This window comes from Mustela erminea, chromosome 9 (genome assembly GCF_009829155.1).
Source record: "Mustela erminea isolate mMusErm1 chromosome 9, mMusErm1.Pri, whole genome shotgun sequence".
Lineage (NCBI taxonomy): Eukaryota > Metazoa > Chordata > Mammalia > Carnivora > Mustelidae > Mustela > Mustela erminea.
The window spans coordinates 51,025,079-51,041,884 of record NC_045622.1 but is presented as its reverse complement, the minus strand read 5'-3'; the positions used below and the strand labels follow the sequence as shown (position 1 = coordinate 51,041,884).

At 47.9% G+C, this 16,806-nt stretch overlaps 1 protein-coding gene across 6 annotated transcripts in view; it reads right to left on the bottom strand.

Moving 5' to 3' along the window:
• The window catches only part of TENM4 (teneurin transmembrane protein 4), a 720,251-nt gene that overhangs the window by 573,920 nt on the left and 129,525 nt on the right, over positions 1 to 16,806 (bottom strand). For all 6 annotated transcript variants that reach the window (XM_032357369.1, XM_032357368.1, XM_032357365.1 and 3 more), the window contains exon 2: positions 1,192 to 1,247. The gene's annotated coding sequence lies outside the window, so the exon portion shown is untranslated. The remainder of the gene's footprint in view (positions 1 to 1,191; positions 1,248 to 16,806) is intronic.

The following is a 16,806-nucleotide window of genomic DNA, read 5'->3' as shown; positions in this document are numbered from 1 at the left end:
TTGGTGGGAAGCAACAGCATTCATTAGGGTTGCAGTGAAAGAAGGGGTCCCTGCCCTTCTGGCTCAGGGCGAATTTTCTCTGATAAGCTGAGTACCAGTCACCTGGAGGAGGGGGCCCTGGGCCTCTGCCGGGGGCATAATTTTTTTTCTGGCTATCAACTTACCCACAGCCCAGGGCTGCCTTCACGCTCAGTCAGAGAAGGCCCTGCTTTCTGGAAGAATCAGCTAGATACAACAAAGTACCCCTTAGCCAAAGAGTATCCTTCCACCAGCATGGGCTCCCTCCTGGTGCTGGTCTCCCCAGTGCTTTGCTCACTGCTAAGGGGTGGGGTTCAAAGGCTAAAATCATCAGGTAGAACAGTTTGCTGTTACCAGAAACAAATGCTTTAGAGTAGGAAATCAGGGTTCAAGGTCAGCTCTAACCCTTCCTCACTGTATGGCCTTGTGAATTTCCCCAAGCCATGGCTTTCTTCTTGGCAAAAGGGCAAAATCAGCTTCTTTCCATCTTATGGAGTTTGGGGGAAGATCACAAAATGCCCTACAGACTGTAAATTTCCAAAGCAGATGTTAGAGATTTTCATGATGAGACAGTAAGGAGGAAATGGAGGTGCTCATAAATCGGGCTGCGAGTGCCCACAGGGCAAAGCCTGTGTTGTGTGTCTCTTGTTATCCTCAGTGCCTGGCCCAGAAAGCTGGCACCAAATATTCTGGGGGAAACATGGTTTGAAAGGACCAGTAAGCCTGTGAGTTAAGTGGCTTTTGTTCAAGGTCACAGAAGAGCTGATGGTGGGACTGAAACCAGGCTCCCCTCACCCCCTCGTCCCGGGCTCTCTCTTCTAGATGCACTGAACTCTTGGGCCTCTGGAAGGGTCAGTGATGTCAAACTAGCCACAGCGAGGGCAGGTTTTAATGAGCCCTCTACAATTCCCTGGGAAGATCCACTACGGGCAGGCAATGCCCAGAAAGCCTTCACAAACTCGCTTGTTAAACATTCCAACTCAACAGTGCAAACAAACAGAAACTACAGTGCAAATCATACCCAAATGCCTCAGACCAATGCATCTTATTTCCTGTCTTGAACTGCACACATCAGAAAAGTCACGAGATCGGGACAATGAGCCTGTGGAGATCTCGGTGGTGGAGATCGGCAGTATTTCTCATTTCCAGCTTACGTGCAGCTTTATCACTTACCTACTGACCAAGTGTCCAGGAGATCACTAGCCCTCTCTGAGTCTCAGTTTTCCCATCTGCAAAACAAGAAGATGATCACAATTAATCCCTTGAGACCACTGGACTAAAATGCATCAGAGCTTTTATACCTTGTATCAGTTACTAGCGGCTTATGATCCCACATACCTGGGAAATTGCTAATGGTCAGGGGCTGGAAAGGAATTATAGCAAAAATGAAGTGTGATAATTAATAGTTATGTATCACACAGGGCATCCATGATGTTCAACCCTCAGTACAGAAAATTCAGCCTTTCCTAATTTTGGCACTTATTTTGCTTTTTCATAAATATAAAAATGTAAGACCACTGAAATGCTAGTAGAAATAGAGCAAACGAAAATGTCACCACCTCAACATACTTGCTCTCAACAATTAGGGTATTTTTTTTCATTTTTCTCTTCTAAGGCACAGAGTTCATCATCTTGCAGAGCAGCGACCACAAAGATGTACTAAACTGAAAAGTCACACGCAGATCACCATGCTCCCCCCACCGGCCCCTTGGAATCCCCAGTACTACACCATGACTGTTATCCACATTATTAACTTTTTTTATTCTGACATCAGCTTTGTCAACTTCTCCAAGACTCCTGGGCCCTGGTCAGGTGTCTGGCAGGCACTGTGCACAGCAGAGCCCAGGGGAGCAAGAAGCCAGTGGCAGCAGGGGCCCTGGGCTGGTCTTCTTGGAGTCTGGGTTCAGTTACCTCATCTGCATAATAAGGAAACCGGACTGGCCCATCTCAGAGATCACTTTTACCTTAAAAACACGAGGCTAAGGAAAAAGAAATTTAAAAAATTAAAATTAAAAAAAAAAGAAACATATATTTGAGTCCCTATTATGTGACAATGGGTCCATACTGTTGAGCTGATAATACCTGAGATCTTCTAGGCAAGAAAACTGCAACTCAGGGAGGTCCTGAGGTCCATCCAAGACCCAGTGCAATCATGTTGGCACCACTTGCCCAATTACTGTTGTAGTGATCTACTATCATGTACTAATTATTCCAAGTTGATACATATTTTTTGCCTATATTTATTTTAATGGATTTTTTCTTAAAAAGTTTCTGATGCATTTTATTCCCTCCGCTCCCAATCCAAGGCCCACTGAAGCGCAATCTTTCAACCCAGATGGATTCTCTAATAGCAAAAATGGTTGCTAACAGCTTAAAGGAATTTTTAGTCATGACCATTCTATATACAAATTTCTATGAAGTTGTAGGTTTGAAGTGTTGTTTTTATGTTTTCTTTCTAATACTCACTAAAATAAATAACTTTTGAAGTTTAGAATGCTCGTCTCTGCACTTCCCCGCGATGCCTCTACTTTTTTCTTGGGAAGGCGGATTTCGGGGTCCCTCATCGTGCTGCAGCCGGACCTTGGAACGTAAATCTGTCCTACCTCAAAGCTGAAACATCAAAAGCATCTGATGCTTACTAAAAGTCAAGAAAGTTGCCTGAGGTCACATAGCCCGGAACTGAAGGAACTGGGACTTGGGGGCCCCCACTTGCTCAGTTCCAGTCCTGGGCTCTGTGTTTTCAGTTTTCTCTCGGCCCCTCTGCACACCCCCCTATTTGCAACTCTGTGTCATCAGGCCCCAATTAAGTTCTGTTTCCAAGTCAAGGCAGGGTCACCCTGTTTTGTTAGGTCGCCAGCTTTTCCATAAAGTGACTAGATTGTATCAATGCATATTTAAGTTCCCAAAAGGGCACTTGGGTAAGAAGCTACAGAATTTCTAAAACCAAGTTTAGAAAATGTGAAGTGAAAATGATTCTTTATTCAAAGATCCAAGATAGTAACCAAGGAAACAGAAAGGGCTGATAACATCATAGCCAGGAATGCCACTGCAACTGCAAATGAGCGTAAGACCCCAAGTAAGTCATGGGACGTGGGAGAAAGCACCGGAGCGACTGTACTGGGCACTGATCGAAGCTGGTGTTGGGTGTTGGGTATTAGGCGTCTTTCCAGAGTTCTAAGCTTCTGTTTCCTGTCATCTGGTTTAAAATTAATTGGCATGAATTTTTTATGACCAGAGAGCAAACAGACTCAAAGGCCTGCAGAAGAGGCTCAGACTTTCAGGAGAGTTCCTGCTTTTCATGAATACAAGCTACAAAGTTGTGCAGACACAGGAAAGCAGTGATTTTACATTCCTGGGCCAACACCTCTTCCATGAAGTCTCCCACCAGCCCGTGTCCGGATGAGTCACCCTCACTTGGCTTCCCTTCCAGCAACACTTTAATTAAAGTCTCTGTTAGACAGCAGTTCTTTCCTCTTCTTCTAAAGTATCATTTTTCTGTTTACCCAAATTCATTAAATACAATAAAAATTCACCTACGCCTAGCAATATGATTTTAGACAGGTTTCCTTCCAACCCTCGTTGCATACATGCCCCCAAGCACATTCACATACATCCACATCCAGACACTTAACGAAGTGGGATCCTATTATGCACACTAATGTTTATCTTTTTTAAAGGGTCACATAAAGGCACAATTATCCCTACTCATGAACATACAGGTGTTTTCATTTTTTCACTAGTGGAAATACTCTAATATTTTTGTACATATATCTCCGTGTGGTTGCTTGATTGTACACTTAGACTATATTGCTCAACAGTTTTTTTTAAAAAGATTTTATTTATTTATTTAAGAGAGAAAGAGAGAGGCAGTGAGCAGGTGGAGACTAAGGGGGAAAGGAGAGGGAGAGGAGGAGGGAAAGAATCCCAAGTGGACTCCATGTGGACTGCAGAGCCCCCACATGGGGCATGATCTCAGGACCCCGAAATCATGATCTGGGCTGAAATCGAGAGCCAGATGCTTAACCAACTGAGCCCCCCAGGCACTTTACTACTTAACATTTTTTTTAAAAAAAGATTTTATTTTTAAGTCATCTCTACACCCAGCATGGGGCTCGAAGTCACGACCTGGAGATCAAGAGTCACATGCTCTACTGATGGAGTCAGCTAGGCTCCCCTTTATTGCTTGATATTTTTTAACAAAGGACTTTATTTATTTATTTTGAGAGAGAGAGAGTGAATGAGCAGGGGAGCAGGGGCACAGCAGAGGGAGGGAGAGAATCCCAGAGATTCCACGCGGAACGCAGAGCCCGAGGTGGGGATCCATCCCACGACCCTGAGATTGTGACTCAATTGCTTGACATTTTTAAGAAATTTGTATCTGCCCCCCACAAAAGATGGTATCACTTTAAATTTCCACTGGTAGCATAGAGGCATGCCAATTCCTCATGATCTCATCAGTTTTAGGCATTAATGTGCTTTTTTATCTTTATCAGTGTGATAGTTAAATGGAGCCTAGTTATTTTAGTCTTTGTTTTTGGGTATCAGTTGAACATCTGTTTCTATGCCTCTTGGCCATTTGCAATTCTTTAGGAAAGGCATGTTCACAGCCCCTTGCCCATCGCTTGGTTGGGTGTTAGCCTTTTTACCGTTTGGTACATAGAGCTTGCCATTGGCCTTCTGCCTTGACTTTAATTTTTAGCTTTCTCCCAGTGAGGTCCATCACAGTAAATGGCACTGCCAGGTACTGCTGCCCCACCAGAAATCTGGAGGCCTGTCCTGACACCTCCCTGAATGCTCTCCCCACCAGTCACCAAGTCCCACCTGTCCTATTTCCTAAGTAGACCTTACATCTGCTCTTGCTCTCCCTCTCCAGAACCATGACCCTCACCGAGCCACCATCACCCCTCACCGGAACTTCTGCCGTAGCCTCCTAATTGCTGCCCATATCCTCTCCTCCCATTCTCTCACTGTCCAGAAACTAGAGGGACTTTTTAAAAATGCAAATCAAATCATCTCCACTGCCTAAAGCTCTTTGATAGCTTCCTATCCCATTCAAGATCAAATCCAAAGTCCAGAGTGTGCATCTGTGCCCAAAAAGGCTGCTTCCGGGACCCAGTTTCTGTGCTACTTGGGTCCCTCTTGATACATCCATCTCCACTTCCGTCTCCGTACTTAGTCACACTGACTTCCTTGCAGTTCTTCAAATGGGTCATTCTTCTTCCCAATTCAAGAATGGGATGTGCTGTTCCATCTGCCTGGAAAGTTGTTTGCTCCTCTCTCTTTGCTGGCTAACCCAAATTTATCCTTCAGGCTTCTCAGCATAAACACTATCTCCTCCGAAAAGCCCTAAAGCCCCACACTAAGTGAGCCCCTCTCGCTATTTACTGGAGCTTTCCTTTGAGGCACATGGTCCAAGCACTCTGTGGTTGGATAAAGGGTATTGAGCTTCCAGGCTCCACCTACAGGGAGGACTGAGTCCTGCTGGGTTTCCCACCGTATCCAGATGGACTTGAGGCCTGAGTGGGTCAGCACCTGCAAGGGAAGGGTACCAATGACCCACAAAGTGGGGCTGGTGACAGCACAGGGTAATGCCACCTTTCTGGCAGTCCCTGCTCACCAGGTTCCAGCAACTCTGCGGCTCAGAGATGCTTCCTGAGCTCAGAGTATCGCTTCTTCAGCTGGGGGAGCTGATTTCAACAACCTCTGTTGACCCAGGCAAAGCTGGCCGGGTTGCCGCCAGCTATCTGAGCGAGGAGGCGCTCTCCCCTGAGGACCGTGCAGTTTCCAGCTTCATCATTGTTGGTGCTCAGATTTTCTTTTTCCCCCGGACTTCTGCTGCTGATTAGGTCCCGAAAACATGTTCACTTTAGCTTTCTTCTGGGCATTTCAGAGTCGGGAGGTTTGCTCCTTTTTCTCTCTGTCGGTTAGATCTCATTTTGTGCGTGTATGAGATTGCAAAAACGAAGCATTTCAGGTACGAAGCAATTTAGGATGAGAAAATTGTACTCCAGCCACAAGGTCCCGGCCCTAATGACCTAACAACCTCCCGCAGCTTGGTGGGCTCCAGAGTGACACCCTGATGCATTAACTGGCCTTCGCAAGATCAACTGTGTCCTCATCCAGATGGCCTCCCCACAGCCACGTCCTCTGCAGGTGCCCCAGGGACACGCTACACCAAGCTGCTCTCAGAACAAGGCAGTTTTCTGGGTTGTGCAAGAGATAATAACAGTTTTAGGATTTACCTAAAAGCAGGGCAAGTCCAATAAGAATCCACGAGGTAGGAGACCATCATTTCTTTTCAATCAGGCCCACAAGAGCATGTGAGAGGGCTTTGTAATTCTTAATATCCAAGCAAGTCAGGTCTTCTTGATACATCATTCTCCACCCCACCTCCGGAAGCGTCACGCTCACCCTTTCATTCAACAACAATCCCTGGCTATCTACTCTGTGTGTCAGACCCAGACTGGAGCTGGTGGCCAGAAAGATTTTCAGAGACAGCATGGGCCTGACCCGTGAGTGAAGCCCGCTTCTGACTCAGACGGCTGCATGACACATAGAAAGTCATTTAACGTCTCTGAGCTTCAGCTTCCTCATCTGCAAAGCAGAGACCCTATTCCCAATCTTGCAAGCATTCTAGGGAAGCGCATTTTGCAATCACCTTGCAGGGGCCTGCTGGTCCATCTTGGTCAGCACCCAATGCTTTCACGATTTCTACCACTGAAGATGGTCAGTTAGACGTGACCCCAGCACAGAAAAGTATAAGCATTATCACTGGGGGCATCGGCAATCTCAGTGGGACTCAGCCAGGAAGGGTTCAGTTTTAGTGGATGGGACTGGACGAGGCGGGCTTCAAACAAGACTCCAGAGCACAGTGTTTGCAAAACCAAAAGGTCCACAGCCAGGGGTGTGAAATGTGGATCTATTCTGAGAAGCACCAGCAGCAGGAGGAGAAGTGAAACCTCTGGGAGCACAGATGGATCCAGGGCTGGAGCTTAGAAGGCCTCGTGGGCCAGGTTCTAACCACAGGCTCGTCCATCACAGGTTTTTAAGCTGGATGATCATAGGGCCGGATTTGTCCTTAAGATCAAGCGCTCTGGCTGCCATGAGGCTGGATGGAAGGGGTGAGGCTAGGAATGAGGCGGGGATGGGAAGACCCACAGAATGGCAGCTGATCCAGGCCCAAGGGGAGGGTCCCTAACTTCATTCTTTGCCCAGCTCCCCAGAGCAGCCCAACTGTAGTGACCCAGTTACAAGAGACTGTGGGTCTGGCTGCTCTGGACATGCTCTGGGAAGGCTACTTTCTGACAGCAATGGCAAACCATCCATCCCAAAACAACCTGTTCCTTTCTGACTCCTCTGGGACAGCACAGCCTTGCACACTGGCCTTCCAGTCCATGGGCCATCTCACAGTGCCAGGCCTACATGGTAACTGAGCTGCTTCTCTTTGTCAAATTCATTAAATTATTAATATTATTATAATATTACATTATTTTTCTGTGTGGACCCGTGCTCAGATCTGAAGGTAGTATGAGACTGCAACAGACAAGGTCATGGGCCCAAGGGGATTACAGTCAAGGACACCGGCCCGCGCTGTAACCCAAAGCTGAATGCTGAGTGTTCAAGGGCGGGCCCAGTGACAGGCTGTGGGGACAAGAGAGAAGGAGCTGTGGATTCTCCTTGGCAGCATCAGAAAAGCTTCATGGAAGAGGCAGCACTTGCCTGGACCCTGGAGATGAAGAAGACAGTCGATAGACAAAGAGTAGAGAAAAGGGCATCCGAGGCTGACGGAAGGCGGGGGTGCAGACAGCGGTGATGCCTTCTTTGGCTGCCCCACAGGGGACAAGGAGCAGGTGACAAGAGGCAAAGGCAGTAAAGGGGCTGAAGCCCTGCTGGAAGAGGCCTGATGTCACTTTCTACATTCTTCCTTAAGCCGCAGGAACCACAGCCATGTAAGAAGGAACAAAGCAGTGACCTTTATTAGGCACCACTGTGTGTCTGGCAGCGTGGGCAGTAGAACCATCCTGTAAGGTATGTATTATCACATCCCCGTCTCCCAACTGAAGAAACTGAGGCTCTGAGAGATCACTGGACCTGCTCTCAGGCTGCTGGGTGGGAAGAGAGCCCAGGTACCTGCCCTGGAGCTCAAGGATCCTCCCTCTGTGCAACACCAGCCCCCAAATGAGGAAGGCAGGCACTTAACGTGCTTCCAACAGCCAGGGAAACAGACTCCTTGTCACCGCCACCACCCGTGTCACGGACTACAAGTTTTATTCTCATAAAGGACAAAATGCACCAGATGTGTCTCCATGTAGCAGGATATTATAAGATTCCTGAGCATATATGTTTAATTAAAATCATCCGCTACCAATGACTGCCTATGGTCACCGCATGCTTACAATATGTGTGGTGCTTTTCCCTCCGTGTTTGTAACAACTTTTACAACAACCCTATAAAGCAGGTTTTACTTTTCTAGTTTATAGCTGAGGATATGGAGGCTCAGAAAGGCAAAGTGATTCGCTCCAATTACACAGAGCAGCAGAGCAAGAAGCAGAAGCCTGCGTTTGGGTGCTTGGACCGACCTGCCATCCTCAAACTTAACATGTCAACAACTCAACCCTCATCTCCCAAGGGTCCTCTTCCTCTGGTCCCTATCTCAGTGAGTGACGCCACTTTCTACCAGCAGCAGCACAAGCTACAAAACTAGCTGACCCCCAGTACCCCTTCCCTTCATAGCACCCCCCCCATTAACTCATCATGGACCCCTGCTGGTTCTAACCCTCCCCTTGGTCACCTTCTCACCACTTCTGCCACCTCTGCCTCCACTACCCTAGTCCAAGCCATAGTCAACTCTCACCTGAGCTGCTGCGGTAGACCCCCAACTGGTCTCCCCGTATCCCATGCTCACAAGAGATGTGAGCCCTCCCCTGCTCCCGGGTGGGACAGCCTGGCTCCTGCTGGCAGCTCCGCCTCCTCTCACCAAATGTCCTGCCCCTTTCATTTCTCAAACACCCCACTGTCCTTCCCATTTCAGAGCATTTACACAGGCTGTTTCTTTTATCATTACTCTCAGCTTCACAGACCTATCTTTCAGATCTCAACTCAAACACTTCCTCCAGGAAGCCTTCTCAGACCCCCAGTCCAGATCAGCAGGTATAGAGCAGGACAGTTGTGCCAGGGGTTAAAATGATGAAAGACCTTCACGCCAGTCACTGTGCAGTCCCCGCCCTCAAGCCCCTGCATGCATCCCACAAGACCTGAGCTCCTCCCCACAATCCATAAGGTAAGGTATATGTGGCAGATGGAAGGCCCCCAGGCCCCCACTGGGCATGATGGCAGAGACCTGTTCTGACGAGCCTGTGCACGTGCACTCGGATTGTTAAATATTTTGAATGTCACGTCTGCTCTTGATCCTATATTTCTCACAGTTCATAGTTACGGACTTATCTGAGTAGGACTATTCGGAGTCATGAACTCTGGAAGGTCAGGGAGCACAAAAGTGAAGTTCACCATGTTGAGGTTCAGTACAGAAGATCTGAGTGACGGGATGGATTAAATGAATGGAGGGGAGTTATTTCCTCTGCCTTTCTGGCCACAGGGGCTCAGCTTTGCAAACAATTTCCGGCATCAAGCAATGAAGAAGCCACGCCTAGGCAACCAAGCATCAACAGGGATCACAGCTACCAAGGAGGGGGCTCCTTGTCCTGCCAGGATGAGGTCGTGGTCTCTGCTCCCTACAGACCCTTGGGAGGGGTAAGAAGGCAGAGTCATTCTGGACTTGACTCTTTCCTGCTCTTGAGTCACTTTACCCATCTCATGGGGAGCTCTCAAACCCATTCCCTCGTCCTTAGCAATCAGGTAACACTTCAGTCTAAAAGACCACCTTTTCTCATGGTTGTTAGCATAAGACTTAGCAACTTCCCTACTTTATCTGTCACCCTATTGGATTCTTCTTTTACAAAAAACATGGTCCTTTTTTAAAAGGTACCTCTGATCATGTCTTCCTTCTGTGGCTTCCCTCTGTCCTCAAGTACATTCAAACCCAGTTCCTGGTTGATAAGGTCCTCATCTCTGGGCCCTGTCTATCTTTGCAACATCACCATCTGCTTCTCTCTGGATTCTCTTCTATTTCCTCCATCAACACACACTTCTTCCTGCCTCAGGGCATTTTCACATGCTGCCCCAATTCCCAGAACCTCCCCAGCTCATTGCCATCTACATTCTAGGTTTTAGCCTACAAGGTATAAACTTTGAAAGGCCTAACCTGCCTAACCCTGTTGGCCAGTTTTTCCTATTATCCACTGTTCTTCTTTTGTTACATGTACTCAGCATGACTGAACTACTTGCTCGATGTCTGTCTTGAAAAGAGGCCCCATGTGGGCAGGGAGCCTGTCATCTTGTCCATTGCTATATCTGCCCTCACTGCTCAGCCCAGGGGTTCCTGACACAGAGGCTCAAGCAATATTTGATGAATGAATAATCAGTATGATGAGGCTGTAAGCTTGGACCTTTCTCCTCTGTCTCCAGGGTCAAAGCTGAAATGTAAATTCCAGTGGCCTCCATAGAGATTTCAGGAATGAGCCAACTAATGACCTCCCTTCTGATGGGTGGGAGGGGTCTGAAAATACAGCACTGCAGCTCCCTAAGGGACCAGACTGAACTCTTTCTTAAGAGAACCTGAACTGTTAAAGAAATAAATAAATGAAAAAAAAGACTGGAACAGAAGAAAGGTAGGAAGAAGAAGAGAAGACAAGGTCTCAGGAAAAAAAAAAAAGAAAATGCTGGTCGGGATGGTCAAGAAAAAACAAACTGAAGATTCACCCTCATAAGAAAAGACAGCCCCCTGGTGAGCCAAGAACTGGATCCTCCTGTTCCAGGAAATGGGCACAGGATACATTCTTGCACTTCCTTGGACCCGACAAACTGTGTGACCCTCGCTCAGAGACTTGCCTTTCTCTGTCCCTCAGCTTCCTCCCCTACAAAAGACCCAGGAGCACCCAGGGTCTCCACATCTGGATTCTCATGCAAAGACCTGCAGAGAAAAACTGAAGTGGAGAAGATGGAAGCCATGACATACGCAGGTCCAGAGATCAGAGAGCTGGAGCACTCCCCAAGGCAGAAGGCCTCAGGGTCAGGGGTCAGGTGCCCAGAGAGCCCCCGTCCCCTCTTCTCCAGCTGGTTCCAGGCTACTGGCTCTTCTGACATCTTCAGCCTCCAACAAACTGGGGTATATCTGTCTGACGTAACTGAATGTCAACCAGGCTGCCTGGGCCCCCCGGGAACGGCCTCAGAAGCTGCCACAGGTCTAGACCCATAGTGTGCTGGGTGAAGGGGCAGGAGGCAGGTCTGGGCCTGATACTCATGGAGCCCAGAGTTCCAGATGTTCCAGTGGCCTGGAGATCATCTGGGGATAGGTCTTAGCTTTTTTTGTCTCTCAGACCGTCTGATAGTTTCTTGAACCTTATAGAACCTTTCCCAGAAAAAATATTCCTAAATGCATTAAAAACAAAAAACAAAACAAAACAAACAAAAAACAAACAAAAAAACCACCCCATACAATCACATTGGAAACCAATTGTATTAAAATGGTTATCAAAAATGTTAAAATGATACACCTGTGATACAGTGATATTTTTATTTGTTTTTAAAGTCAGGGTTTATAACAAATCATAACCTTGAAGTAGTTTTTATTTGTTTTTAAAGTCAGGGTTTATAACACTCATAACCTTGAAGTAGTTGTGAATGTAAATGATATTTTGAGGTATCTCCAACAATGATAATGGGACAAAAAAAATACCTGATTTTGACCAGTAACAGAGTCCCCAAGATTTCTGACACTACTGTGGTTTATTGCCTATATTCACAATGGGGTAAAATGCTAGCTTCTTCCACTCCCCATGCTTACATACATAACCTCTGATTTCAGGCAGTGACCTGATTTACAGAGGAGGAAATTGGAGCTCCCAAGGGGCAGAGACTTGCACAGATACCCAGCGAGTGAGAACTGATACCAAACTCTAATACAGGCCACCAGCTATGCTCTGGCCATCCGCTGAGCCACCTCCCAAGTGCAGCATTCTCCAAACTCCTTACCCAGGATCATATTTCCCTTCTCTCAGCCTTGGTTTCCTCATCTATAAAATGGGAACAATCGCACCCACTTCTGCAGGCTACTGTGAGGACAGGATGGCCTTGTTACTTTGATTGGGCTCTGTATCTGCATAGATGAGTAATGTGTGAGTGATAACTAGATGCTGCCTCATGGGAAATCAAAGGATACGGATTTTGGGTTTCAGGGAGGGGGCATGTCCAGGCTGGCAAATCTGAATGCCTACAGGGGTCAGTAATAAGGAGGAGTGGAGACTGTAGCAAACTCAAAAACTCATGCCCTCCTAAAAGGGGCAGCCACCATTCAAGTATTAGTGGACAACACATGCAAGAAGGCGGGCCCATGGCTGTCAAATCTGATTTTTTAAGAGCCGGTGAACATCCTTATTTTTAGCAAAATGTCCTGGATTTTATATTAAATTTCTTTTTTCTTTTTCTTTAAAAGATTTATGTACTGGGGCGCCTGGGTGGCTCAGTGCGTTAAAAGCCTCTGCCTTCGGCTCAGGTCATGATCTCAGGGTCCTGGGATGGAGCCCCACATCAGGCTCTCAGCTCAGCAGGGAGCCTGCTTCCCCCTCTCTCTCTGCCTGCCTCTCTGCCTCCTTGTGATCTCTCTCTGTCAAATAAATAAATAAAATCTTAAAAAAAAAAAGATTTATGTATTTATTTTAGAGAAAGAATGTGCACGCACACATGTTCCTGAGCAGGGGGAAGAGCAGAGGGAGAGAGAGAATCTCAAGCAGAGTCCCCCCTGAGCGCAGAGCCCAGCTCACGGCTCCACCTCACAACCCTGACATTATGACCTGAGCCAAAATCAAGAGGCAGGTGCTTAACCAGCTGAGCCACCCAGTCGCCCCTTAAATGTCTCGATAATTAAAATGGGATGCGAGCCCCCAAAACATGTCTATAGGCTGTCAGTTTGCAGCCACTGGGGTTTATAGGTAGGGGAGTTCCACAGCCTGGGGGAGTCAGTGTCTTCCCTTATAGGCGAAGAGGGTCCTCAACTCGTCCAGGCCCTGGAGGTTAGATGGTGCCTGTGCAGGGTGGGCATTCTTGTAGGGCAGCGGAGGCCCTCCAGACAGAGACGGCGATTCCTAAAATTGTGCTCCCCACACCTCACTGCTGTGAGGCTGCCTTGTTTTATTAATAACCCTGGATCATGCTCACAGCACATCAAGGTAAACAGAGATGCTTCTCAGGCGGGTAGTGCAGGCAATTCTAACAGAAGAAGAAACGGGCTTCCAAATATAAATAGGAAGATAAGATAAACGGATGGAGATGTAAGCCTGCTTCCCGCAAATTTGCAGGCTGTGAGTCACAGGTCTAGAGAGTAGTGGAAGGGACCTTGTTTGGAGGATGGGGGAAATCAGCCCAGAAAAGGGAAGGGTCACATTCATCACGTACATACTTCTGATTTCTATCAGCATCAGTCTCCTCATCTGAAAACCCTAACAGAGCCCTTCACTGTGGCCTGAATGCTTCACGGTCTATCCCTCCCCATACAGCTGTCCATGCTGCCCTTCCTTCACCCCGGCTGTCTCCAGCTCCATAATCTTCAAGGGCAACTCTGGATTGCCTTTGGCGACCTGCCCTGACTCTTTCCTCTGAGCCTTTGTCAGCCACAGCCCACGGAGCAGAGGACCGTGCCTGCTGGTGGAGGTGTCTACCCCACGAGCCAGCTGGGAACTACAGACTGCATGGCCCTGCCTTGCCCAGCTTGGCCTACCCAGAGCCCCACGCAGGGCCCGGCACATGGGAGTGCTCTGCAAAGCCCTGCCTAATGAAGCAGGGAGTGATGCACAGCGGAAGTCCCTCTCACGGGGCCATACGGAGGTTGCACGTGAAGACTGCGGGGAAGCTCACCAAATGCCCTCTTGACAGCAAGCCAACATGCCAACTGGTTGTGAATCCAAGAAAAAAATAGAGACTTTGGTCTATTTAATCAAAGACCAGCCAAAATGAGGATGAGGAAAGAGCACTGTTATTTTGATCATCCCTCTTGGGAACAAAAGGGGGAGGCAAATTAAGTGGCTATCGAGAATCCTCTATGTGCCAGGCTCCGTATTGCACACTTCCACAGATGGCCTTGTTTCGCTCCCAGGAGCTTTAGAAGGAGCTGGTGCGTACATTTTACAGGTGTGGAATGAGGAAAGCGAGGTCCATCCATGGTAGGAAGGCGAGAATGCAGGACCAAAGCCAATCCACACATCTCCAGAGTTTTCTCCATTCTGTTAAAGTCACCGCTGTAATTAGCAATGAACTTCTTCCATCCTGCGGGTTCTAAACCATTTTAGAACAAGGCAGAGGAGCAGGGGGTGGAGCTTTAAATAAATGACTTCCCCATGGGTACCCCTAGCCCCGCCCCTGCCACAGGTCTGGGGGCTCCAGAGGAGGGGGTCACTGTGGGGGGTCCCTTTGATATTCCCAGTGAAAAGCATTGAGATGCAAAAGGAAGAAGAGAAGCCCAAAGCTTTCTCCCAACGCCCAGTCACTATAGCTATGGAGTGGGTAGGAGAGAAAGGGTTCCGTTCAGTTTTCTTCAGATTTTATTTTTAAAACATTATTTACATTTATGTATTGCCCTCCAGAAAATCTTGGTTCAGAGAGTGCCTGCTGGCAGCCGGAAGTCCTCAGGTTGGTACACACCGCAGCCTACTAGTACTAGCTCAAACAGCAGTTAAGATGGGACATGAATCGGGCTTTGTGAATGTCATGGCTAACACAACAGACACCCTTCTGACTGCTGAGTGCATACCCTGGGCATTTCTAGCTTCTAATTAGATAAGATCCTGCATCCAACACTGAATTCCCTTGTGTCATAAATGTTGGTGGCAGGTACCTGGAGTAAGGAACCTGACGTCCCACACCGACCTAACTCCTATGACTGGGTTTCCATGCCTAGACCTCACAGGGCTTCTGGGATGACAATTAAGTTCAGGGGGTGCCTCGGCCTCCCCATCCTGGTCCCCACCGCTTTCACTTCAGGGCTGCTGGGTGCTGAGTGCTGGAGGCAGCAGAGGCATGGAGGGGAACAACTAGAGCGAACATACTATTTATTTCCTCAGCCTCACCTCCACGGGACCTTTTAATCCTACTTTGTCGATTGGGCTAATATTTTACAAGCCCACGATATGTTGTTTTTTATGAGCCCATAAAAACCTTCAGAGTGAAATCAAATTCACCTGCCACACTCCGGCTTGAAGATGAAAGCCAAAGAGTGGAGCCCACCCTTCCAGGTTCTCTGTAATCAAACCGGCCCGCCTCCCCTCCCAGCGTGCGCTCTCTGCCCTCTCCTCAAGTCGGCTTGTCCTTCTCCACGGTCTACTCGTTCCCGCCTCTGCACCTCTTCTCATGCTGTTCCTCTTCTGGAACAATCCAAACCCCTCCAGTGCCTGCTCTCCAACCCACCTGTGAGAAGAATTTCCTGCAACTCGAGCTTCTGCTGCCTCCCCCTCTTCAGAATTCCATGATGCTCACAGTAGCAGACATTATATGTATTCTTTTCTTCTCAGGGGCTATTTCTCCTGAGGCAGGGCCCACTGTGAGTTTCTGAACCTTTCCAGGTCCCCACATACTCTCAGAAGAAGGAAAGCTCCTCCAAGGCAGGGCACATACACACCCTTACCCTGCTCTCCTCACGTGAGAAATCCCTCCCATTCTTCAAAGCCCACAACAAGTGCTCCCTCCTCCAGGAAGCTTTCCTTGGTCCATCAAATGGGTCTTGATACCTCCCATCTATGACTTCTGACAGCACTTCACTTGAATCTTTCTCAGATTCAGATCACTTCCTGCCATTGTGACTGGGAGTCCATGAGAGCAGGGGCTATGTCTCATTCACTGCCCCTTTCACAGCACACAGCACAGGGCTTGATATAGAGTGCAATTTCAGTAAACATATTCTGTATAATGATAATAACACCAGTAGCAGAAAACAGGCATAAAACACTGGCTATGTGTTAGGCATTATTGCAAATGCTTTATATATATGAGCTTATTTAAGGCTTTGCATATACTAGCTTATTTCATGCTCACAGCCTCCCTAGAGGACACATCCTGAGAGGACTCCCATTTTTCAGATGAAGAAACTGAGTCACAGAGAGTCAGGTAATATGCCCAAGGTCAAGTAAGTGACAGAGCTTCTGCTTGAATCCAGGCAGGGCCATGGGCCTTTAGCAACCATGATCTTAACCACTCAGCATCACCACCTCTGAATTCATTCATCTTTATATACCCGGTGCCCAGCAAAGAAGCAGGCTGTCAGCAAGGGCTCGATCAGTAAGTGCCTGCAACACCCCTTCACAGGAAGTCTGCCACCAGGTGTGGTAAAACACAAAATGGGAAGAGCACCTGGCAGAATGGACACGATCCCAGCCCAGCTGGCCACAGCACAACCAGAAGTGGGCTGTCCATCCGCCTTCTCTTCAGGAGAGGCACCAACCCCCAGCCCACACAGCCTTCTCTGCCAGGGCAAGCAGGGAGCCCAGACTGTGTGACTCTGTGCGTGGTTACTCTCAGGACTGGCTGCCACCTATTTCTGTCTTCGTTAAGGCTCTCACACCATTTGTCTTCCAGAAGACCCCCTTTCTTGTCTCTGTTGGAAATAACCCATTTGTGTGACTGTCAGGCTCCCTGACCCAAAACTAGAAGGCAAGGAAGTAGACCCCACATAATACATTTCTGACT